Source organism: Dipodomys spectabilis, unplaced genomic scaffold, assembly GCF_019054845.1.
Source record: "Dipodomys spectabilis isolate Male_0828 unplaced genomic scaffold, ASM1905484v1 ptg000487l, whole genome shotgun sequence".
NCBI classification, from domain to species: Eukaryota; Metazoa; Chordata; class Mammalia; order Rodentia; family Heteromyidae; genus Dipodomys; species Dipodomys spectabilis.
Window position 1 is genome coordinate 1,272,551 of NW_024871164.1, and position 27,450 is coordinate 1,300,000.

Consider the following 27,450-nt stretch of genomic DNA (forward strand, 5'->3'; position numbering starts at 1 on the left):
AAAATAATAATTTAATAAATGGTGGTCAAAATCTAGTACTGACTAAATTGTATACCTAAGTAGTTAGATCCAAAGAAGACCCAAGTTACTCGAGCTGATTTGAAACTTTAGCAAAGTAGTAGAATACAACTGCAACATTATTATGGATGTTGACTCTGGCATGGAATGCATTTCCTCTTTGATCTGACAAATGAATATATGAAAGAACATAACTTCTCCAACTAAATATCAAGACCTAACTAACCATAGCTAGAAAAGTCATCATGCAATCCGTATTGCAACTGGGATAAAAAGAAAAATCAGTCATACTGATTCTGTATTTATTTTAAATGTTGGCTTTTTTCATAAATTATTTCCTTTGTCTTGCATTTTTAAAACATTGTGTTAAATGATTTATATCTTGGTAACTAATTTTGGATGCTTCCTTTAATTTTGTTCTGGGTATAATATCTCACTTCAGTTCCTAACCCAAGAAATGTTGTTTACAAAACAAATGCTAATAACCACCATTTATAATACACAAAATCTCATAAGTGTGATTTCAGGAAGCATAGGTTAACATTTTGATATCATGGTCTCATGACTGATCAGGCCTATCTGCATGAGTAAAGTTTTACCTAGATTCCTCAGCCTAAATTTAGCCACTGTTAAAAAATATTTATACCTTTATCGGTCACCCATCAGAGGTTAAACCTGAGTATAAAATCTAAGGAAAATAATAAGGTAAGAATTTAGCTCTTCTGTATATAAAGTAAACCACAACGTAGCATAGAGTAACTCATTTGACTAAAGTCAACCTATTTCTCTAAAACATATTAAGCATTCCCTTACAATGTGTATTATTCTCAAGAAGGGAATGAAGAATGTGAGAGGACGACTAAGCAAAGTATTGTCTTCAAATATACATAATTTGGATTTAACTCTTTATTTCGTTATAGGTATTTTTGATAAAAACTTTCTGAATAATTGATTTCCTGGTCAGGTATAATATATACTAGTTACATATATCAAACCGCATTCAGAAAATGGTATATAATAATTGAGTAGAAAAAATTCAATAAATAGCAAAAAGTATATACCTATAGGGTAATATTTTGAAGAGTCAATTGGAAATATTCTAATATAATAACTTGAACAATTTCACATTGACAGTAATTATGTAGAATACTTTAATGCTATTTGGACAAGTTTGTCCTTCTAAATGAGCAAAACCAATTTCTCCTTTTACTTTATCAGGGAAATATCTGAGCTAAAAATGGAAATTAACATATGAATCTATAACAACTGGAATGAATTTTACTATTTTCTAGCAAATATTAATTTCAAAAAAAGTATTTTATTGTGTTATAAACATATATCCATATAATGTAACTTGTTAAATTTTATTCCTTTTATTTATTTCATTCTCCTATTTTTATACGTATATTTTATTATGTCATCATACTAACTTATGAAATATTTGAACATATTTACTCCACAATATTTCTCCTCATGTTCTCTCTTACTTTTTTCCAAACTTAATCAGTTCCATCTTTACAGCTGTGTCGTTCATTTTAATTTCTGGGTCTAGAGTCTGCATATGAGAAATCTAATATTTGATTTTCACAGTATCGCTAATTGCTTTAATATGAAAGTTTCCAATTCTATTTTCTTGAAGATGATATGATTTCATAATTATGTGTGGTTAAATAGTATATCATTGTGTATATATATGTGTGTGTGTGTGTGTGTGTGTGTGTGTGTGTGTGTGTGTGTGTGTATATATATATATATATATATATATAACAGTTTCTCTCTTCAATGAGTGATTAAGGAACATGTAGTTAATTCTGTAGTTATTTATGCTTTTTTATGTGGGAGAAGGAAGGATAGGAATAATGATGTTTGGAATAAGAAACATGCTCTTTAGGCAGGCACTCTACTATTTGAAACATCTCTCAGTTGCTCTTTCATCAGTATTTCAATGATAAATTGTATTTAAAAATAAAATTTAATTACAATTGCAAAGGTGTTCTTTTTCAGTATATATATTATTTTTTATTACAATGTTACATTTAGTATGTCATGTGAGTATGGGGATGTATGTGAGCATGAAAATCTAGGCCTGTTTGTACATGTAGCTGACTTGAAGGAAACAATGTATGTGAGATACAGGATTCAAATAAAAGTTTGAGAAATGTAAGTTGCTAAATTGATGTATATGTCCAGTTTGTGGAGTGTGATTTCAAGATCACATTTTGGTAGGTTTTATACCAAGTAAATAGATGTTTCTAATCCAAAATCATAAGGAATAAAACAACAACTCTGTTTCATAATCATTCAGTCTTAGTACTCCAGACATTGCAATAAGTGGAAAAAATGATTGAAAGTATGGTGGGTCAGTAGTAAGCCTTTAGACACTGTACTTTTTCCCCAAAATCTTCAGATGTACTCTTTGGATATAAATTACAAGTATATTGATAAACATACAGATGTAATATGGTCTTATATATGTAAATATATGTTTATATTATAAATAGATCATATATTAACTTATATTTTAAATGTGTATCACAAATATTTATTTATATTTAAATGTAATTCATCTCATCATACATACATACACAGACAGACAGATAGATAGATAGATAGATAGATAGATAGATAGATAGATAGATAGATAGATAGATAGATACATAGATACATAGATAGATGGATAGATGGATAGATAGATAGATAGATAGATAGATAGATAGATAGATAGATAGATAGATAGATAGATAGATAGATAGATAGATAGATAGATAGATAGATAGATAGATAGATAATTTTTTTTTGGTCAGTCGTGGGGCTTGAACTCTGGGCTTAGGTGCTGTCCAAACGCTCTTCAGCCCAAGGCAAGAGTTCTACCGCTTGAGACATAGAGCCACTTCCAGTTTTCTGGTAGTTTATTGGAGATAAGAATCTCATGGAATTTCCTGCCTGAGCTGGCATTGAACTGTGATCCTCAGATCTCAGCCTCCTGAGTAGCTAAGATTATAGGCATGAGGCACTGACACCCGACTATACTTATATCTCAGATTTGTTACTGGAACAAATGGTACAAAAACTATTATTCTTATCATGAAAGGACTTCACCTTGACAGGTATAATTACAAGAAGGAAAACAATAACTATTCACAGTGGCCAAAAAATCCCTTAGGTGCCTAGCAAGACAGCATGTGTTTCCAGACACTGCATGTGGTGTGAGCAGTTTGCAACCCAAGCGACTGTGGAAGATATTGGACCCTAAAAACCTGACAATTGCATAAACACCGCCGTCTATGACAGATTTAGCAAGGCCTATCTTAGAGATTCTTGTTAGGGACATGATGAAAAAATTCATAGTTTAGTTGTGATTACAGAACTCTTTTACACATATCACTCAACCATTAACCATATTTAGCATAGTTTCTATTGCTCTAACATATTTTCTTGGCTCAGGAAACTGTTTTTTGTTCGTGAAAACTTAGCTGTTCAAAACATAAACATGGGATTTTAATATTTTTGAAATTACTGCCTGCATAATGTTGTATGAGATTAGCTTCTCTTTAGCATATCATAGGAATAAACTTAATCTGATTCAAACTTGGAAACAGATAGCTTGTTCTCTCTCCTAGAAAACCATCTATATAGACTTCTTTACATGTAAACAGATCCTCATTTACTTGCAAAAGTCTGTCAGTGAGTCAAACCTAACTCACGCAAGTGAGGTGAATTCTTCTCTCATGCTTTCTTTACATTAAAAATGGTAAGAACTGTTCAGTAATGTGCAATCATTTTAATATGAAGTGTGACTCTTATTTTCCATAATATGAATCAAGCAGAGGAATCAGTTTAAGATGTGAAAGAGACTTAAAAAGAGTCTCAGACCTTGAAAATTGTTCTGGGTATGAATTTTTGGAGAAACATCCCTTTTCAAAGACAAAGGACTAATTTTTTTAAAATTATGCTGGTACTGGGGTTTGCACTCCTGGCCTTGAGCTCTATCTGGGCTTTAAATCTCAATGTTTGCTCTATACCTCCCAAGCCACACCTTCACTTCTTCCATTTACCACAAGTGGAGAAAAGAATATCTTAGGTTTATCTCTTGGAATTGCTTCAAATTGCAATTGTCAAATTTGAACCTACCGACTATCTAGGTGTAAGCCACTGGTGCTGTGCTAAAACTCACTTCATAAGAATAAAAAATCACAAAAAGAGGAGAAAAAATATTTGTTCAATTATTTATGTGTTGTCTGATAAACCAAAGCACTTGCTACTGGAAGAGAAAAAGAGAGAAGATGGAGATGAATATGTAGGAGAGAGACACAAACAAAGAAGAAAGGAAGGGAGGTTAAAAGAGGGGAGGGGAGAGGAATGGAGGATACTAGAGGAGCGGGTAGCTGAGTACAATAGTCTACTCCTCACTAAGGTTTTTTTGGACAATCAGTACCTTTGCATTTATGTAGCCAAAGCTTTTTATTTTTGGTAGTAGTAAGCTGAGATATAAAATAACAATTTACGGGTAATAACATGTTAGTTTGCTTCCTTCTGCACCAAGGAAGCCACATTTAGGTTACTGTCAGAGAGAAGGCAAGAGTAAGCAATTGAAGTGATTCTGAGAAACAATAATTGACATGCCAGGAATGCTCCCTTGTATGGTGAAGTCAAGCATCACTCTTGTTCCCTGTTCCAGTCTTCCTCTCAACAAGAACAGCAGAAACAGAAGAGGAAGGAGATATCTGAGTAATGATCATCTCTCTTTTTACCCTCATCCCTTGGTCTCTCAAAAAATGAAACGAAAGGAGACTTAACCTGAACTAGTGGGGAACATGAGAGGAAAAAGTTCAGTCTAACTTATTGCGAAACTTTAAAAATAATTGGAGCAGCATTTCAAATACTGAAATAAAACTTCTTAAATTATCAACAAAAAATAACTAGAAATTTATCGAAAACTTAGAAGACTACAGAGCTCACTACATAGTGGAATCTGAAAATTGAAACTGATTCCTGCTTCTATCATCAGAAATTGAAGATCGTCCCTAAACGTCCAATACTAGGTAAATTACCCTTGATATTCACTTTTACTTTGTGAATATAATGCCGAAAATATGACTTTAAATTTAGACTGCTGAAGTGATAAGCGATGGGAATTCATGATGGATAACATAATGCTGACAGAATGGAAATTATTTCCCTTCCATCTTCATTGTGTAGAGAATAAAAATGCTCTATTGGATGGCCCTGAAAGTCCAATTCTAAATTTAGGACAGAAGGTGAATAGTAAAGATCTATCTTAGCCATTCTGAGATTAGAAATGTGGAGAAATATGCTCATTTATGTAGGTCAAATATGGAAGAGAGGATGTGGCAAGCCCATAGCCAAATGCCAAATTAGAGATATTTAACAAAATACCATGAAGTTGAAACAAGTCTTAAAAGGGGATCTGGGCTAAAAGGGAGTAGGGTAGAAGAATGTAGAGGGAAATGGTGGACTAATACATTCATAACATTCAATGTACACATGTCAGAATATAAGTAGGAAACATGAATGGATAGGTGGGGTTGGAGTAAGGGAAGGAAGAAAAATGTGAAGTTTAACAATGATCCAGATGCACTGTATATTGAAATGCACATACACTCTATTCAACACTGACATGATGAAGCAAAACCCCTTTGCACAACTAGCTAAACACAAATATTTTTGAAGTTTTAATATTCAGAGTCCTGAAGCATAAACCTTTAGAGATAAATAAGAAGAGAGAATTGGCATATTGTTGAGGCTTGTTTCCCTTTCAATATACTAAATTTAATGTGTCAATTCTGCTGCAAATATAAATTTTATTTTGCCTATTCTTTTAAGCAAATTGCTTAAAATGTAGAGAACCAAATTCCAATATCCCTTCATTTCCAATAAAAAAAATCTTATGCACCTTTAAGTTTCTCAGTTATTCCTAAATTCCTTAATGCAATGCATTATTGGAACTATTTTCATTCCATAGTTAAATTTATTTTTTTGTTGTTGTTGTGAAAATACTGTACAAAGGGGTTTCAATTAAATGGGCAAGATAATGAGTACATTTCTTATCAAGCATTGTAGCCTCCTCCTTTGTTTCCCCTTCCCATAACTTCCCGTCCTCTCCCTGCTCCCCACCCAATCCTCCCCCCCACCAAAATTTTAAAGTTTGTTTTCGACATAATGACTTGTACATCTCATTGTTGTAATTGGTCCAACTGTATCCCTATTATTTAAACGATTTGTTTTTTCCCTTCCCCTCCACAAATTATACCAACATCAAGTACAGTGAAAGCAGGGTTTGTACAGTGGGGGAGGGACATACAAAGCAAAAAAGAAATAATCTTATAAATGTGTTAGAAACAATCACATGAAAGGAAAAAACATTTGAATATATAGCTTAGGGTTCATTTCCCTAACATCAACTTGACTGACAGTTTCTGTGTCTCAGACATACACTAGTTATTGCAAATAAGGGAAACCATGGCACTTATGTTTCTTTGGGCCTGGCTTACGTCACTTAATATATTTTTTCCAAGTCTTTCCATTTCCTAACAAATGGGGCAAATGTCATTCTTTCTGATGGAGGCATAGAATTCCAGTGTGTATATATATACCACATTTTCTTCATCTACTCATCTACTAAGGGGCATCTGGGTTGGTCCCATATATTAGCTATGGTAAATAATGATGCAATAAACATAGTTGTGGTGGAAGCTCTACTGTGGTCTTATATGTGAACATTTGGGTAAATACCCAAAGTGGGATTGCTGGGTCATAGGGGAACTCTATTTGTAGACTTTTGAGGAACCTCAATACTGATTTCCAAACTGGTTGAACAAGTTTACACTCCCATCAACAATACAGTAGTGTTCCCTTCTGTCCATATCCCCTCCAGCATCTGTTTTTATTAGAGTTCTTGATTATAGTCATTCTAACTGGTGTGAGGTGGTATCTCAATGTTGTTTTCTTTTATGACTAGGGAGGTTCAGCATTTCTTCATGTGTCTATTGGCCATCCTTCTTTCCTCTTCAGAGAAGGTTCTCTTTAAGTCTTTAGCCCACTTATTTATTGGGCAGTTGTTTCTTTGAAGATTTGTTGGGGTATTTAAATTTTTGAGTTACAGATATATTTTAAATATGAGACCCTTGTCCATTTTATGGCCAACAGAAAGCCCAATCCGTGGGCTTTCTGTTAATCTTGCTAGCTATGTCCTTTGACAGGCAGAAGCTCTGCAATTTTATGCAATCCCATTTGTCCAACCTTTCTTTGATTTGTTGTGTTTCTGGGTCTCTATTAAGAAAATTTCGGACTGTGCCAACAAGACCTAGGGTTTCTCCTATTCCATCCTGCAATGTTTTCAGAGTGTCTGCTTTGAGTATGAGGTCTTTTATCCATTTGGAGTTGATTCTGGTGAAGGGTGATATATAAGGATCTAGCTTTAGTGTTCTACAAATTGTTAACAAATTTTACCAGCACCATTTACTGAAGAGACTGTCTTTCTTTGATTCTATTTTTTAGCTCCCTTACCGAAGATTAAATGGCTATAGGTCTGTAAGTTCATTTCTGGGTTTACAATTCTATTCCATTGGTCCTGAGGTCTGTTCTTGTGCCAGTACCAAGCTGTTTTGATTACTATGGCTTTGTAGTTGAATTTGAATGTGGTATTGATATTCTTCCAGCACTGTTCTGTTAAGGATCATTTTTGCTATTCAGAGTCTTTTATTGTTCCATATGAATTTTTTGATTCCCTCTTCCATTTCCTTGAAGAATGAGGTTGGAATATTGATAGATATCGCATTGAATTTGTAGATAGCCTTTGGAAGTATTGCCGTTTTCATGATGTTGATCTTTCCCAATCCAGGAGTATGGGAGTTTTTGCCACTTTCTAAGTTCAGTTTTGATTACCTTTTTCAGTTTTTTAAAGTTTTCATCATAGAGGTCCTTCGCTTCTTTGGTTAATTAAATTCCTAGGTATTTTATTTTTTATGGGGCTATTACGAATGTAGTTGCTATCCTAATTTCAGCCACTCTTTTCTTATTGTTGGCATACAGAAAATCCATTGATTTTTGAGGATTAATTTTATACCCTGCTACTTTGCCGAAGTTTTGAATCAGCTTGAGTAATTTTGGAGTGGACTCTGTGCGATTCTTTAAATACAAGATCATGTCATCTGCAAAGAGGGAGAGTTTTACTTCTTCTTTCCCTATTTGGATCTCTCTTATATTTGCATCTTGTCTTATTGCTGTAGTTAGGCATTCCAATATTAGACTGAAGAGAAGTGGAGAGAGTGGGCATCCTTGTCTCATTCCTGAGTTAAGGGGAAATAGTTTTTTACCATTAAGTATAAGTACAGGTTTGTCATATACAGCCTTTATTGTATTGAGGAAGGTTCCATGGATTCCTCATTTTTCCAGAACCTCCATAAAAAGGGGTGTTGGATCTTGTCAATTGCTTTTTCTGCATTTATTGAGATAACCATGTTGTTCTTATCCTTGCTTCTGTTGATGTGATGAATTATATTAATTGATTTGCACATATTAAACCAGCTTTGCATCCCTGAAATGAAACCTGTTTGATCGTGGTGTATGATTTTTTTGGAGGAATTGTTGAAGTAGATTGGCCAAAATTTGGTTGAGAAGTTTGCATCAATGTTTATCGAAGAAATGGATCTATAGTTCTCTTTCCTTGATGAGTTCCTTCTTGGTTTTGGGATGTGTGTTATGATGGCCTCATAGAATGAGTTTAGTAGTGAAGTTTCTCTTTCAGTTTCATTGAAGAGTTGGAAGAGTATTGGTGTGAGCTCTGCCTTATAGAATTCCGCTGTAAAACCATTTGGTCCTGGGCTTTTCTTAGATAGGAGGTCTCTTATTGCTGTTTCTATTTCAATGCTTGATATAGACCTTTTAAAATACTTTGATTTATCTTGGCTTAGTTTTGGCATGGATAAGGTCCATTTCTGCCAAGTTCTCAAACTCATTAGTAGAAAGGTTTTAGAAGCATTCCCTTATAATGTTCTGAATCTTAGTTGCTTCTGTGATGATGTTTCCATTCTTATCTCTGAGTTTATTTGGGTGTTTTCTCTTTTTTTTCTGCTAAGGGTGTGTCATTTTTGTTACTTTTTTCGAAGAATCAACTCTTTGGTTTCTTGAAACTTTCTTTTTTTTACATTCCAATTCATTTAATTATGATTTAATTTTAATTATTCATTTCCATCTACTGGATTGTGTTTAACTTGCTGCTCTTTTTCAAGGAGGCTCAGATGTCTCATTAAAGTGGTTTCAGGTCTCTCTAATTTGTTGATGTAAGAATTCAGAGGTATAAACTTGCCTCTGAATACTGTGTTTGCTGTGTCCCAGAGGAGCTAGTAATTGGTGTGTTCAATTTTGTAGAATATCATGAACATTTGAATTTCCTTTCTGATCTCTTCCATGACCCACTCGTGATTCAGCAGTGTGTTGTTCTGGATCCATGTGTTACATGACTTTCTTTGGTGGCTTTTGGTGTTAAGTTCTAATTATATTCTCTTGTGGTCTCAGAGAATGCAAGGTGTAACTTCACTGCTTCTGAATTTGGACAAGTTTGCTTTGTGGCCTAAAATGTGGTCTATTTTGGAAAATGTTCCATGTGCTGCTGAGAAAAACGTATTGTCTAATGCTGCTGGGTGAAATATTCAGTAGAAGTCGGTTAAATCTAGTTGGTCTATGCAGTTGTCTATATCTGCGGTTTCTCTGTTGAGTTTTTGCGATGTTTATTTATCTAGTGGGGAAAATTGTGTGTTAAAATCCCCAACAATTAATGTCTATGGATCTTTGTGGGAGTTGAGGGAAAGTAGTGTTTCTTGGATGAATTAGGGTGCTCTGTTGTTTGGCAAATAAATATTTAGAATTGTAATATCCTCCTGAAGGAGTGATCCCTTAATTAGTATGTACCGACCTTTTCACTAATTTTAATTAAAAGCCTATTTTATCTGATATTAGGATTGCAACTCCTTCCTGTTTATGGGGGCCGTTTGCTTGGTAGATTTTGTTCCAGCCTTTAAAATTGAAAATGTGTTTGTTTTTGTGGGCAAGATGTGACTCTTGAAGGCAGCAGATAGAAGGATCTTGCTTTTTAATTCAAGTAGACAGACTTTGTTGCTTAATTGGAGAGTTAAGCCCGTTAATGTTGAGAGATAGAACTGAGAGGTATTTGGGAGTTCCTGCCATTTTATCTAACTACTTCGGGGCTGCTGTAACTGTGTTCTTCCTATGGTTCTTGGATTCTCAGTTTGGGTGCTGTTTCTTGGCCTTTATTGTGGTCTTGTTGGTTTTCTCTGTGTAGGACATCTTTAAAATTCTTTTGTAGGGCTGGTTTGGTGGGGATATATTGTTTCAATTTTTGTTTGCTATGGAAGGGTTTTATTTGACCTCCGATTACTAAGGAGAGTATAGTTGGATAAAATATTCTTGGTTGATAGTTGTTTGTCTTTAGGGCATGGCTTACACCATTCTAGGCTCTTCTTGCTTTGATTGTCTCTGCTGAGAAATCTGAGGTGATTCTAATTCATTTCCCTTTATAGGTGATTGATATTTTCTCCATGACAACTTTAAGGATCTTTCCTTGTTCTGAATTAATCCTTTGTGCATTATAATGTGACAATGGGATATCTTGTTCTGGTCTAGTCTATTGGGAGTTCTAAAAGCTTCTTGTATCTGAATGGACCTATCTTTTTGCATGTTTGGGAAGTTCTCTGCTAGGATCCTGTTAAACAAATTTCCTAGACCATTGACTTCTGGCTCTAGGTGTTCCTCTACACCCATTATCCTCAGATTAGGCCTTCTAATGGTGTCTTCCAAGGGTTGAATGTTGAATAGATCTATGATATTTCTTGGATTTGTCTTGGATGGTTGTATGTTCTTTCTCTATAATATCTAGGCTGTCTTCTATCCTCAGAATTCAATCTTCTGCATGGCCTATCCTACTATCCAGACTTTCTACTTTTTTTTTTTCTTTTCCTTCGAGTTGGTCAGTTTTTATGGCTTCTAATTCTTTGATGGATCTTTGTTTTAGATCTTGTATGAAATTCTTTCCTTCCTTAATTTGGTGTTCAGTGTTTATTCTCAAATCACTTGGTGGATTGGTTATGGTTTCCTTGGACTCCCATTCCTTCTGTTGGGATCCATTCAGCATTCCCTTTGTGTACTCCCTGACTTCTATCAGCTCTCTGTTTATGGATTCCATGAATGCCTCTTGTGATCTTTGTCTATGCTCATCCCATTCTTGCAATTCCTTTATTACTCTTTGATTAGCTTCCTCACGTGCATGCAATTCCTGTAGTTCTCTTTGACTGATCTCAGCCTACTCACACAATTTCTTTATTTCTCTTTGAGTGTTCACAAGCTGGTCATGCAATTCTTTTATCTATCTTTGAGTAGCTTTCTCACACCTATGAGCTTTCTGTTTTGACCTTTGGTTTGCCTCCTCTCTCTCTATCATGCTCACACAGAGTCCTTTGCAGATTTTCAATTTTTTTTTTACCATGTTTACCATTAGTGTTTGTAAAGCTTTTTGGGAGCTCTCCACTGGATTATTCACCATCTGTTCTGTCCATTATTATCATGAGTGGGAGTTGAGATACCCGGACTTGCCATTTTTCTTGTATTTTTCCGGTTTATTCTGCCCATTTGGGATGAGAGTAACACCAGTTTGTGCTAGAAAACTATCATAAGGCAAGCATCAACAAAGTCTGTAGTTGCACAGTCAAAAGCCTGCAGATGTAATCTAGTTTAACAGATATATTTTTCAACATCAAACAACTATGTATTAATAGGCTATGAACCACAAAGAAGAATTTGGCAAACCAGAAATTATTTAGTTTAGGGAGAGGTGTGGATATAAATAAGAATAGAGGGATGTGGAAAGGTAGAGGGAAATAAGTTCAATAGAATGATAGTAGAGACTGAGAAAAAAAAGAAAGAGAAAAAGAGACAAGCAAAAATAGTGAAACAAAAATTAAAAATTAAAAAGTGAAACACTGAAGAATGATGCAAATTAAAAACGCAATATTCAGAGAAGGACGGGAATAGGATAAGAGAAGGGGAGGGATAGAAAGGAGACGTGAAAAGTTAAAAAATAAGAATGCTTAAAATTTTATATAGGTATATAGAGGTGGTATGGCTATTAAGGAATTTAATTCTAAGAGGTTTTGAATTCAGTAATAAATTTCTGGATTAAGTTGTACAAGGGGGGATAATGTCTAATAATCGACTACAGGTATATCTGAGAATGAGAAGAACAGCAATTAAATCACGCAAAGAAGAATGAATGAGAAGAAAAAGTGAAAAGAATGAGAAAGAAAGGAGAAAAGGGTCAAAAGGTCAGTAGAGCTAAACAAAAATGAAAAAAAAGCACACACATACATAAACCCCTAAAATAAAAATTAGAAGAGGAAGAGAAAAAGTTAATAGAAAACAATTTTTAAAGTTAAATATTAAAAATTTTCTTACTAGAGACCCAGAAAAACAAAAAAAATCAAAAAAAGTTTGGACAAACTGGATTGCATGCAATTGCAGAGCTACTGCCTGGCAAAGGACATAGCTAGCAAGATCAATAGAAATCCCACGGATTGGGAGAAGATCTTCATTAGCCATACAACAGATAAGGGACTCATATCTAAAATATACTTGGAACTCAAAAAATTAAATCCCCCCCAACAACAAATCCTCAAAGAAACAACTGCCCAATAAATAAGTGTGCGAAAGGCTTAAAGAGAAACTTCTCTGAAGAAGAAAGAAGGATGGCCAATAGACACACGAAGAAACGCTCAACCTCCCTAGCCATAAAAGAAATGCAAATCAAAACAACATTAAGATACCACCTCACACCAGTTAGAATGGCAAAAATCAAGAACTCTAATAACAACAGATGCTGGAGGGGATGTAGACAGAAGGGAACCTTAATTCATTGTTGGTGGGACTGTAAACTTGTTCAACCACTTTGGAAAGTAGTATGGAGGTTTCAAAAAAGACTCCACATAGAGCTCCCCTATGATTCAGCAATCCCACTTTTGGGCATTTACCCAAATGTTTACAAACAAGACCACACTAAACCTACCAGCACAACTTTGTTTATTGCAGCATTATTTACTATAGCTAAGATATGGAACCAACCCAGATGCCCCTCAGTAGATGAATGGATCAAGAAAATGTGTTATATATACACACTGTTATTCTATGCCTCCATTTGAAAGAAGGACATTGGCCCCATTTTTTAGGAAATGGAAAGACTTGGAAAAAATTATATTAAGTGAAGTAAGCCTAGCCCACAGAAACATAGATCCCATGGTTTCCCTTATTTGCAATAGTTAGTATATGTATCAGTCAAGCAGAAAAGGTCAGATAAGTGATGTTAGGAAAATGAACCCTAAGATATGTATTTAAATGTTTTTTTCTTTCATGCATTTGTGTCTATTGCATTTATAAGATTATTTCTTTCTTGCTTTGTATGTCCCTCCCCCACATTATAACCCCTGCTTTCAATGTATTTGATGTCGGTATACTTTGTGAAGGGGAAGGAGAAAACAAGTCATTTATATAAGGATACAGGTGGACCTGTTGCAACAATGAGAAGTACAAGTTGTCATGTCAAAAACGAACTTTACAACTTTGGTGGGGGGGGTGGGGGCAGGATTTGGTTCCGGGGCAGGGGGAGGATTGGAAGGGATCGGAAGGGGAAAAAAAGGAGGTGGCTACAATGCTTGATAAGAAATGTACTCATTATCTTGCCCATGTAATTGTAACCCCTTTGTAAAGTTTTTTCACAATTAAAAAAAATTAATTAAAGGTACCAAAAGAGTTCTTTGCTTTTTTTGGGTGAGATGGGAAGATCCTGTATTTCCCTTGTGTCCATATCCAGTCTCTTTTTGGAGTCTCTGGTCTGCTTGTGGTGTTTTATTTTCCTGTAACTTTATTGTTTTCTTAAGTCAGGTTGTTTGAGTAGGCAGAAAAATGCTTTGCTTTACCCAGGATATTGTCATCCTCCTTCCAGGCTAGTTCAATGGGAGGGATATCTGCTTTGAGTATCCCAAAAGAGGGTGATGGCTGTTTCTTCTACTTTGGAGATGCTGTGATGGGGTAGGTTCTGGGTAGTGTTGAGGCTTTTCATCGAACAGTAGCTTTGCTCTGAGGGGCTAGCTTCTGAGGTAGTCACAGAGCCCAGCCAGGAGCCATTCTCAGGGTTTACTGTTACTGAATTTCAATTGATTGTCTAGACTGTTGTTGGGAGGGGCAGTCTGTGGCTCTGTTTATCCAGTGAAGAAAGCGCTCCTGGGGCTGTTGCAGGCCTGGGCTGGGTGAATTTTCCCTGGGTGGAACTGAGCCTGGAAGTTCAGGTTAGATTCCTGTGAACTGCTAAATGACTTTTTGTTTTCATCCAAGGACTGAGTTGGAGCTAGCTGCACAGCCAGGCCTTTGCCAGTATCACAGAGGGAGATCTCCGGTAGTGGGCGGGGAGGGGTAGCCTTCCCATCTCTGTTCCCTGAGAAGGAGTGAGGAAGTCAGGCTCCTACTCACACAGGAGTCTGGTTCCTGGGTCATATCTGGGCCTGTGGTCTGAAGGATGAAGATGTCTGCTCCTTGTCAGTTCTTGCTGGTGTTGAGTAGAATCCTCTTGCTTACTGTGTCTGGTGCCTTTGTCCTAGACTCTCTGTGTTGCAGGTATGGTGGCTCCGGCCACGACCGCCCCTGCCACATTCGCAAACATGGCTGTTGGCAAGTGCTCAGATTTGTCTCCTTGCCTGGATTTTTCCTCTCTGGCCTACCACTCTGTACTGTGGTTGCACACTTGGTGTGATTCTCTAGCTTAGGACTCTTCACTGGAGCACTGAAACTGCTTTCTATGTGAGAGCTTGTTTAGCTTCCAGCTTCTCCTCAGCTATCTTCTCGGAACCCTAAATTTAAATTTTAAATGACAAATTCTTTTCAAATCCTTTCACTCGGGAAGAGGTGTGGATAGATAAGTGATATGGGCAGAATCAGAATTATTCAGAAGGTTCTAAATGGATGTTTACCTAGTTTTCTCTCAGCTGGATCATAGAATACAGACTGTCCTAACTGGAAAAGTTAGCCTTCCGAGGTTTTCTGCATATAAACACTCCATCAACATTTTGACTACCAAGGTATTAGTACCTGGTCACTTGTTTTTTTTTTTTTTTTTTTTGTCGGTCATGCAGACTGAACTCTGGGCCCTGGCACTGTCCCTCACCTTTTTAGCTCAAGGCTAGTGCTCTACCACTTGAGCCACCGTGCAGCTTCTGGCTCTTTTCTGCTTATGTGGTCCCGAGGAATCGAGCCCAGGGCCTGATGCATGCAAGGCAAGCACTCTACCACTGAGCCAACCTTCGAGCCCCTCCATCAACATTTTATTAGAGAATTATTCAAGATTAGCTATATGTTGATTGATAGTGACTGATCATGAGAGAAAGTTGAGGGAAAACCATCTACACTTCAGTGAGGTTCTGATTTGTGCTTCACAAAATGTTATGAAAGCTCTACATGAGAAATCTAGCAGCTGCATGTCTAAAAAGTCCTTGGGTTGTTACATTTTCTGATATTGTCTCAATTCACATACTTCTCCTTGGAGTTCCATACTATTTCAATGATGCTGTATTAGCTCCTCATTACAATTTGCAGACTGGTCTTTTTGATGAAATTTGTGCTTTTCAAAATTGCTCTCCAAATTCCTTCCACAAACTGCATACAAAATTTATCTGTAATAATTTGTATCTGTTTATAGTGCATATACATATAGAATGTAGTAAAAATTCTCATAGCAATTATACTGCACTAGCTTGTGGGCAGATTCTAATGTAAATAATATACTGTGTTCATGTAGAGTTTTTGAGTATCCAAAGTAATAAGCCTGTGGTTCTAAAACCAATACCTTACTTATATTGAGTGACAAATACATCTTCATATAAGCAGAGAAGTTTGCCTTGTATCTTTTTAACATATATTTTTATTATAAATACTGTATAGATGGGTTACAGTTACGTAAGTAAGGTAATGAGTACATTTCTTATTGAACATTGCTATCCCCTCCTTTGTTTTTCCCCTACCATCCCTTCCCTTCAAACCTCTCCACCTCCCCCCTTCACCCATCCTCTGTTAGAGTGTCTTGTATATTTCATTGTTACATAGGTCAACCAGTATCCTTATATCTTAAATGAAGAAATGCTGGCTTGATTTATGCTGATTCTACCTGTGTAGACACATCTAAAATCACTGGGCAAGTCCAAGAGCACATAAATGCCATCATTTTTTTGTCAGTTGGTATAATTGTGTTCTACACATTTATTGATAGGTTACAAATTATTCTCAAACTTTAAAACATTAAAAATACTTTCTTTTTTTTTCTTGTTTTCTTGGCCAGGAAATCAGCAAGACCTCAGTCAGCATTTCTCACATAGGAATTTTCACATGGGTTAGTTAAATGTATATGTAGAGTCCAGCTTTCTGAGGACTCACTCATCTGCCTAGGAATTCATGCTGGTTGTTGGAAAAAGAGCTCAAGTAAGGATGCCATTTAAACCCTTATTACTTTACTCTTTACCAGGGTATTCTCCTGCTACTTTGGTTGTTGAGAGTGTCTACAAGAGTAAGCATTACCTGAGGAGCAGGGAGACACCATATGAATTATACTTACTGAGGTTTCCAAGTGACTTGTTATCACTTGTACTGCATTTTGTAAGTCAAATCTCTCTAAAACTACCTGTTTTAAGAGATAAGAGGAGTGGTAAATGAACTCTTAGGGACAAATACATCTTCAATATATATTGTTCCAATATTCCGTTTAAGTCATATTCAATAACTGGTGAAAATTGTGTTGGCTGAAATTATGTGTCTTTCTCCATGTCTGCATGTATACATGTATATATGTATGTGTGTGAATAGAAACATACATGTGTACATCATAGCTTATATCATCATTTATTCCTTGCTAATAAATAAAGTAAGGAATTCCTAAAGTTTTAACAGAAACTGTGTAGTTAAAATCTTAACTCTTCACTCTGCTTCTTTACACAAAGACTTTGCAACTTCTCATTAATAAAGTTTTCATAAACTCTGAAATGTACATACTTAGTACTTAATGTCTGCTACCAAAAATCTTAAATACTTTACAGAAAAGTTTTAGACCAGCCAAACAGTCCTATTTTTGGTATATATAAGCAAAATCCCAAAATTAAGCATATTTAAAACATTAAAACTTAAGAGTTGCTGCAATGTTCATTTTGACAGGTGCCTTGTGTAGAATAATTGAATTCTTCCTCCTACACATCTATTGAACTACAAATATCAGGAATTATTTTGTTTTTGGCATGTCTATATTGATTTTATTCTTAAATGTGTGCTTATGTAAGAAATATATGATTCTAAAATTTCACAACTATTCTTTTGAACTTACTTTTTGTTGAATTGTCCAGTTTAATAAAATCAATAAAAATTATACTTTCTATATAATAAATGTACTGTGCTCAATTTAGCATCACATACACTAACATTGGAATGATACAGAGAAGATTAGCATGCACCGTGCACAAGGATGACATGCAAATTCTTGGAGCGTTCCATATTTTTACAACAACAGCTGCTGAAAGGTATGTGGCAACAAAGGAACCATACTGCCTTCTTGGTGGGAGTGTAAACTTGTTCAACTACTTTGGAAAGCAGTGTGGAGGTTCCTCAGAAGAATCCACATAAACCTCCCCTATGACACAGTAATCCCACTTTTGGGGATTTACTCAAATGATCATAAACAAGACCATACTAAAACTACCAACACAACGACAGTTATTGAAACATTATTTACGATAGCTAAGATATGGAACCAAACCAGATGCACCCATTAGATGAGTGGATCAATTAAATGTGGTATATATACACAATGGAATTCTATGCCTCCATCAGAAAGAATGACATCTCCCAATTTGTTAGGAAATGGAAAAAAAAATATTGAGTGAAGTAAGCCAAGTCCAAAGAAACATAGGTCTCATGATTTCCCTTATTTTCAATAACGAATTTATGTCTGGGATAAGCAGAAAATTTCAAAAGATATGTGAATATAACCAGATCAGATGATGTTAAAGAAATTGAACCCCAAGATAGGGACACTAGTGGTTTTTTGTTTCTTGCTATTGTTTCTAACGTACTTATAATGTGCGATGTCATTTTTTTTTTTGGTTTCTCTGTATGTTTCTCCCAATGCTATAACCCCTATTTTCTCTGTATTTGAAGTTGGTGCACTTAAATCTTGTATGTATGCTTCTCTAATTTGGGGAGGGGAAGGGAAAAAATGCTCAAATAGGGATACAGGTTGACCTATTGTAACAATAAGATGCACAAGACACTATGTTGAAAAATGAACTTTACAATTTAGGCAGAGGAAGGAAGGGTAAAGGGAGTGTACTTGTGGAGGTGGGAGGGAAGGGATGATAGGGGAAATATAAAGGAGAAGGTAACAATGCTTGTTAGGAAACGTATGAGTTTCCTTGTTCTTGTAAATGTGACCCCTCTGCACAGTATTATTACAAAAAAAACATACAAAATGTTCTGAGATGGAAGAGTTTATTTCCTCTATTTTACCCATATAATATCGTTAACAAAGAAATTAATGCAGAACACTTATATGAAGGTAATTTGAATAAATGTGTGTGTGTGTGTGTGTGTGTGTGTGTGCGGTAGCACGCAAGCGAACACACATGTGCATGCGAACACACGCTATGCATGTATATTGGTGTGCTCAGAGTTTAAAATCGGGGCTTCAAGGTCTTGTTAGGCCTTTCCTGTCTAGATTGGTGAGCTACTATATAAGCTACTTCTCAATTCCTGGCTCTTTGCTACTTCATTAAACATTTTGAAAAATAATTTCATGAAGGTTTTTTTTTTTTTTTTTTTTTTTTTTTGGCGCTGATTGGTTCCCAAATGTTATCCACAGATCTCAGTCTCCTGAGCAAATATTCAGAGTAGATAGGATTATAGGTGCGACCAGCCAGCACAAGGCTTTTAGAATAATTTTAAAAGTAAAAGAAAATTTATTTCATGGAGGCCTGTTTTATCATCTAATTTGAAAGACTTTTGGAGTGATTATATGCCAATTTAATTCGTTTGGAGATTAAAAGATAGTAAGTGATGATATTTAAAAGTTTTACTACTTTTTAAAAAAGAAACTGGAACTGTGGGACAGAAGAAATTTGGCTGTCTTCAGACCTCAATTTGTAAGCTCAGCTCTGTGCATGATAACCCAATGTCACCAACACAGTCTGTATTGAAGACAAAATGTGACAAAAAACGATCACTATGGGCAATATTTGCTAGGCTGTTATTTCCTGGACAATATGAATATTGAATTGAGAGTGTAAGAGAATGGAGAGATTTTACCCACCTTCTTGGTATTGCTGAAAGACTTTTGGAAACTTTGATTCATTTCCTTCCTCACTGTGTGTGTCTTTGGGCCATGCACTTACTGTCTTTAACTACAATTTTTCCCAACACTACAATGGTAATAACATTAGCATTATAGCAAATGTTATCTTAAGAATTAAGAGAATAAAACTTGTGAAACACTTAACATAAACCTATGAATTAGCTTTGAGTTTAGCCAGCATTCTTTTTTAAATACTAAATAGTATGTGATAAGTAGTACAGAAACCATTACATGTAGTGTGAGCAACCAGAAGTAGTATCTATTGACCATGCTCTGCTTCCAAGGAAGCCAGGTGGATAACTTCTTATGCTGTAAATCAAACTAGTTATCTTATGTCGTGATAGTGCAAAAATATCAGAGACAGAACGATGAATGAAGGTTGTAGACTGAGGTGAAATCCATATGAAAATGTGCAAAACTGATAAAACATCAAAGTATCTAAGCAGTATGTTGTGTTTTACATCATTTACGTTACATCGCAAAGATAAGGAAGACCTAGAAGAATAAATTGTCTTTTTGATATTCTATCATAGGTCCTTAGGAGGATGAACACTTTCCTCATCATCAGATGAGGGGAACTATATTTTTTGTTTGCTTCCTTCCATTTATTCTTCAATTTGAAATCTGAACTACATGAGACTGAAAGAAACCAAGTGAAATGAGTCATGCAGGCTTTGGTAAGAACAAAGTAAAATAAATAAAATATATATAGCCTTGTAAAAGGTCTAACTAAATTGAGTTATACAGTCTCAAGCGTTAACAGAAAATGATTTAAGCAATATCATGTTATTAAAAAATTAAAAATGTTAGGAGCTGCTTAATTTTTTCCTTTCTACTACCTTGAATTAATTATTGATTTTCTATAGAAAGATTAAAGATGAGATTAACAAGAAACTTGATTAAAAATGAGCAAAATTTCTGAACAAACATGTTTTCCAAAAAGCCATGAAAATCGCCTGTGGATTTACAAATTTGTATTTAATACAACTTCTATGCTGGCTTAATGCTTTGTGAAGAGGTCATTAGAGAAATGTAATTCAAAATTACTATGATACTACTTCTTAACTGTTAAAACACTTATCAAAAATATCCAAGGAACCAGGTATGGTGGTAAAGACTGGTAATTCCAAGTGATTGGAGGTTGGAGTAAAAGTATTTGAGTCTAAGGCCAGTCTTGGATACTGCACACAGTAAAAACCTGCCCTTTAAACAAACTCAAAAGGTAATAATGTTGGCTGGCGACACTGTGGAGAAAAGGAAATTTTCTACACTCTTGGTCAAAATACAGGTTAGTGTTCTCGTTGTAGAAAGTAGTATGCAGTTTTCTAAAGAAATCCAAAGTTGAAATAATCACACACAATCGTGTGATTATTTCTCTCTGGGTAACATAAACATATCTGTAGTTCATTGTTATTCACATTATTCACAACAACAGCCAAGATATAAATCGAAGTCCAGTGTTCACCTACAAACTAATAAAGCAACTGTGGTACATGCACAAATATTTTTTTCTGTTGATCCCTAAGTAATTTTTTATTGTTTTCTTGTTTCTATGTGATTAACCTCCAAATTAGAAATCCAGATATATAATTTAATTTAATCAATACTATGTATTGAATACTACTCTCTGCATTCTTCACACTAAGATCACCAAATATGATGAGTCTGAAATAATTAGTCTCTGCTTGGCCTATGTTAATATTCTTTACAATGTGAGTGAAATGTTTAAAAAGTAGTATTTGTTTTAGCTTAATTGCTCTGATGAGACAATAAATGATATTATCAAAGCTTAAAAATGATTTGATTTAAAGTTTAGAATTCAGGAAATGGTTTTGACTACTTTGGTTACTGGAGCCTTCACTACAACCTCATGAGACAATTTATATTGATGAAGCAAAAATATGACATTAGACATTTATGAATAAAAAATCCTCATTCTGGATATGTAGAGCTACATATAAAACATAGAAAATTTAGCTTCTTAATACCTGAATATGGTAGTACATTTAATTGCAGGGTAAGTACTTGTTCTGAAAGGAGATAAAATTGCACTTATTTGAAATGTAAACCTAAGTATTTATTTGAATAAAAGACAATGATTAAAATATCACTCATTCAAGAAACAAGACGCACAATTAGTTGTTTTTCATGCCAGTTATGTTCTGCAAACTTACTACAAATACTAGATTAGAAAACCTAATTCATTGCTTTGTAGGGAAATAGTAATTCTGTTTCTTAAATCCCATGATAATAACTTTTCCTCAAACAATTGCTAAGTAACTGTTTTATATTTTTTGTCATGGAATCTTATTCGAAAAATTTTTATTCATCAAGTTAAATAATTGGCAAACAATATAAATTATGCATGGACAAAGTTTATCTAACATGAGTTTTTTTTTTTTTTTCCAGAGGACAGATCATGGCTCTCTTAATGAACACTAGAAGGCAGTGTGTTCTTTTTTAATTTTTAGTTATTTTGTTAATAGATATTAATTGTCAGAAATGACAATTCCATAATATATTTAATGTATTTGATTATACTCCCTCTATTTCCTTCTCATTGCTCTTTCCTCCAAAGATCTGTTTTTCACATAAAATTACATCTTTATATATACGCGTATAAACTAATTTGGAACATTTAAGCTAAACTGCAAGTTAATTCAAGATGTACAGTGAATTAATAGGATGAATAATAACCTGAATATTTTTGTTAACTTTTGAATTGAGCTATCATTATTATTACGGTTAGGGTTAAGAACCCAGACAGAATTAGAAAATGGATTAGAGAAATAGAAAATTTAGGTTCATCACAGGATGACCCATTGCAAAAATGATACACACAAGACACTATGTTGAAAATGGAGGATGACCCATTGCAACAATGATACGCACAAGACACTATGTTGAAAATGAAGTTTACACCACGGGGAGGGAGGGGTATGAGAAGTGTGGAAGGATGGGATAGTGGGAGCACAAGAAAGAAGTGGGTCACTATGCTCAACAAGAAACGTACTCCTTACCTTACACATGTAACTAATCCCTCTTTAAAGCATCTTTTCAACAAAATAAAATTTTTAAAAAATAATGAAAAATAAAACCTGACAGGAAATAGAAAAACACTTAAAAATTTATGTTCAAAATGCAAGTAAAATTTAGACCTACACGCTGAGCAAGAGTTAGGATAAATATGAAAAAATTGGCTTGCTATTAACATGATGATTTGGTTATACGTAGGTTTAGGATTAGGCAAGGTGTGCCAGTTAGAGCGGGGTTAGGATGAGAAAAATATGTAAGACATTGTGTAAAAGGATTAGGCAAGGTGTGCCAGTTAGAGCGGGGTTAGGATGAGAAAAACATGTAAGACATTGTGTAAAACTGCCACATATTTTAAGAAGAATGAATGGTAAGAATGAATGAAAACCATTCTGTGTTACTTTAAACATTCAGATATAATTTGGTTTAAAGTGTGAGATATTTTTGTTCCGGTTAGGGTTAGGGAAGGATAAGCTTTGAGGTGAATTTTAGTTTTCCAATTAGAAGTAGAAGCCAAAAAAAATGTGCGATTGAATAGAATCTAGAAAATTTTCCTTACATTAACCATTTGGTGTTAAATCAGAATGTGATTTGGATTAGGTTTCTGGTTAACCGGAGTTGAGGATAGAGTAAAGAAATGGGTTAAACTAGTGGCTCACGCCTATTATACTAGCTACTCAGGAAGCTGTTTTCTGAGGATCGCAGTTCAAAGGTAGCCCAGGCAGGAAAGTCCATGAGACTTTTATCTCAAATAAACCACCATAAAACACAAAAGCGGTGCTGTGGCTCAATTGGTAAAACGCACACCTTGAACTAAAGAACTCAGGAATCATGCCCTGGCCCACAGTGCAAGCCCCACGACCGACAAAAAGAAAAAAAAAGATGTTAAATATTAAGTAAAGCTGAAACTTTTTTTAGGAATTCAGGAAAAACTGGGATAATGGAAGTACAATGTATTTCATAAAATCAGGATTTGAGATGAATGGGTATAATGATTCCTGTTATGGAACAAAATACATTCAGAGTTAAGAGTGAAAAATCTGTAGGGTTTACAGGAAACCTGCAATTTATTTCAAGAATTACCAGTGGAATTTCAGTTAGGATTGCACAAAACGAGCATTTTTCATACATTTTAGAATTGGGATACGATTAGTGTCAGGGTTATGGTTAGGATTCCAGCCATGTTTAGGCTTAGAGTGAAGGAGAAAAAAAATGAGGGTCAAAATGAAGGTAAATTTTAATATAAGCCTTGTAAGAATTAGAATGAATGTAAACTAGAGTATTGCTATTAATATTAGAATCTACTTACAATTAGGCTGATGGTTATTCTCAATGTTCCAGTTAAGAAAGATTAATTTTGGGGTTAGAAAATGACTTAGATATTGGAAAAATTGAAACCTATGTTTGGAATGATGAGTGAAAACTAGTGTACTTATGTTAGTGTTAGTATTGTCATATAATTCGGATTAAGATTAGGGTCAGTATTTTCTTCTGATTATATTTACTGTTACAAATAAGAAAGCTCTTAGTATAAAATTGTGTTCACTAACAAGTAGAAGCAAACATATGAGGCGGAATAATAACTATAACATTATTATTATATTTATTTTTCAGTGATCATTCTTGTAGTGGTTAATGAGAGTTTTCCAGCCAGGTTTAGGTTGAGAGTTAGCGTTAAGTAATGGACTAGATGGTAAGTAAATCTGAAACTGTTTTCAGATACAGTGGTTCAGGAAAAGGTAGAATCAATGAAAACTACAGTATTTTTCCTGGTAAGAGAATTTGAGGACAAGTAATATAATGGCTCATGTTAAAGAACAAGATGAGTTTCAATGTAGAGACAGAAAATTTGTGGGCATTAGGGCAAACTGAAACTCATTTCCAGAGTGAAAACTGGAGTATTCATTACAATGATTAAAAACTAGAGTATTTTTCTTAAACATTAGAATTGGATTATCATTAGGGTGAAAGTTAGGTTTTAGTTCCAGCTAGGCTTAGTTTAAGCATTAGGGAAATGGAAAATTTAGGGTCAAACAATGTAAATCTTCGAATAACATGTAGAGTTATAATTAGGTTGAATGTGAAATAGAAAACTGGTAATAATATTAAGATTAGAGTATGATTAGGGTGAGGATTAGGGTTAGAGTTACAATAAAGACAAGACAATGAGTGAAACGACAAACTATTTTTAGATAGATGAGTTGAAGTTACTATGAACAAAAACTAATGTATTTGTGTGGCTTTTAGACTCCAAAGGCCATTAGTTCTAGGTTTAGGTTTATTTTCCTGATTCAGTTTAGGATTAGGGTTAGGGAATGATAAGCTTTAAGGTAAAACTGAGTTTCTACTAACACTTTCAAGTAAACTAAGTGCGAAATTTAACAAAAATTACATATTTTCCCTAATTTTCCTATTCAGGGTTCAATAGGGTTAAATTTAGAGTTAGGTTTCTAGTAAGGTTTAGATATATAGTTAGGGTTTGGAAGGAGAGTAGATTTTAAATAAACTCGCAGTTTCTTTTTGGATATACAGTTCAGTAAAAGTTAAGATCAATGGAAACTATGGTATCTTTCATGATATGAGGATTTGAGGTTAATGATTCCTAATAGGGAACAAGATAGATTTCAGAGTCCACGTTAGGGAATCTGTAGGATTTGGAGCAAATTTCAAACCATTTCAAAGACAATGGGTATCTGTAAGGATGTATCTAAACTTGATTAATTTCCATTAATTTTAGGATCGGGTTACTATTATCATCAAGGTTACTCTTAGGGTTCTGACCAAGATTAAAGTTAAGTTTAGGGAAATGGAAGGTTGAGAACTTGAGTGACTTACTTTATTTGTGTATATATACGCACTATTCTAAGGCTTTAACTCAAGGCTTGGGTTCTGTTCCTGAGCTTTATGCTGTAGGCTACAAGCCACGAATCCACTTCCAGCTTTCTTTGGCAGTGAATTGGAGACAAGAATTGCACAGAGATGGAAAGGGATGGGAAGAGGAAACAAAGGAGAAGGCAATACTTGATAAGAAATGTACTTATTACATTGCCCATGTAATTGCAAACCCTCTGTACGGTATTTTCCCAATAAAAAAAGAGAAAATATGATATATATGTATATTTATGTATATATATGTGTATATATATGCGTGTGTGTGTATATATATATATAATGGAATTCTATGCCTCTGTCAGAAAAATGACATCTCCCATTTGTAAGGAAATGGAAAGATGTGAAAAAAATTATATTAAGTGAAATATGCCAGGCCCAAATAAACATAGGTCCCCTAGTTTCCTTTACTTGTAGTAACTAGTACATGGTACCGTATGACCATATAAGATGATGTTAATTGAAATGAACCCCAAAAAATAGGGACACAACTGATTTTTTATTCCATGAGATTCTTATGTCTATATAATCCCCAAAATAAAGTTGGAAGAGGACCTACGGTTCATGTATGGAGCACCACCCACTAGGGAAAAAGCTTAAGTGAGAAGGTAAGATCCTGAGTTTAAACCACAATATCAGCACTTAAAATAGTTGATTTCTTTTCCTTGGGGTTTTTATTAAATTGCTCAGAAAATAATCAACCTTGAATATATGTTTAACATTACTCTTAAAATCTAGTTACATTTATTGATGTTATTCTCTGTTTTTGTAAATTTTATTTACACGTTAATATCCAGTAATGGAAAGAGGTGACTATTGTTTCACAAGTTTTTATGGCAGTTGAATATGTAGATGATAGATGCATACAAGGAATTTGGACTCATAATATATATGTGCAAGCTCTTTACATAAAGAAATGATAATTGAAAAAGCTGTGGGCATGTATGAAATAAACTAAAGAAACAGCAAGGGAAGATGAGGTATGATTCTGGAAAACACACAATTTTAAAAGAAAAAAAAACAAGTAAATTATGTAGCTTTTAGTAAGAACTTTGTAACACACACACATTTTATGCCTTATTTCTACTGTAAGGCATTTCAGCAAATTTTATTTTACAAAGTTAAACATGATTGACAATTAATATTAACTGGCTTCTGTGTCAGGTAAGGAATTATTCTAGCCAGTTGCCAGGGGTTCATGCTTATAATCCTAGCTACTCAGAGGGCTGAGATCTCTAGATCCTAGTTCAAAGCCAAGTTGAATAGGAAAGTTGGTGAGACTTTTCTGTTCAATTAACCACCAGATAAGTGGAAGGTTCACTGTGGCTCAAAGTGCAAGCACTAGCCTTGAGTAATAAATTTCAGAGACAGAACCTAGGCCCAGAGATTTATCTCTCTGAAATTATTCTTAAAATACTTGTTCTCAGGATTTCTTTAACTTGTCTAGAAGAATGTTGTAAACTTAGGGATTTTTTATTTCATGCTACCATCATTGATTTTTAGGATGTGCAGAGAAAAATTATTTATAGTCAGAACTGGTTTGTATTGCTTTGCATTACACTTTCCCTCTACACCCAGAGATCAGCTGGAAAGAAGATGGCCAAATACTGGTGGTTGGAAATGAAGATACATATGTGTTCTTTGAGCAAAAAAACAAACTTATGAAATGGTAGCCTTTATATATAACACGTTAATAGTAACTCTAAAATTAATGTTATTACTATTATTATTTTTTGTCAGTTGTGGGGTTTGAGCTCTGGGTCTGGCATTGTCCCTCAGCTCTTCAGCTCAAGTCTAGCATTCTACCACTTGAGCAACAGTGCCACTTCACATTTTCTGAACCTTTAATTGGAGATAAGAGTCTCACAGACTTTCCTCCCTGGACTGGCTTTGAGCAGAGACTCTCAGTTCTCAGAATCTTTAGTAGCTAGAATTATAGGTCTGAGCCACTGGCCCCCGGCAGTAAAATTATTTTGTAAAAGAAAAAAAACCCCACGATTGTATCCTTAAAAAATTACAATCTAGAAATGTATTTGTAATGTTAGTTGTGT

At 34.7% G+C, this 27,450-nt stretch overlaps 1 non-coding gene across 1 annotated transcript; it reads left to right on the forward strand.

Annotated features, from left to right (window-relative positions):
• Positions 1-17,524: 17,524 nt before the first annotated feature.
• LOC122098722 lies at positions 17,525-17,631 on the forward strand. Its single transcript, XR_006145794.1, has one exon. It is a non-coding gene; the product is annotated as a U6 spliceosomal RNA (small nuclear RNA).
• Positions 17,632-27,450: the final 9,819 nt, after the last annotated feature.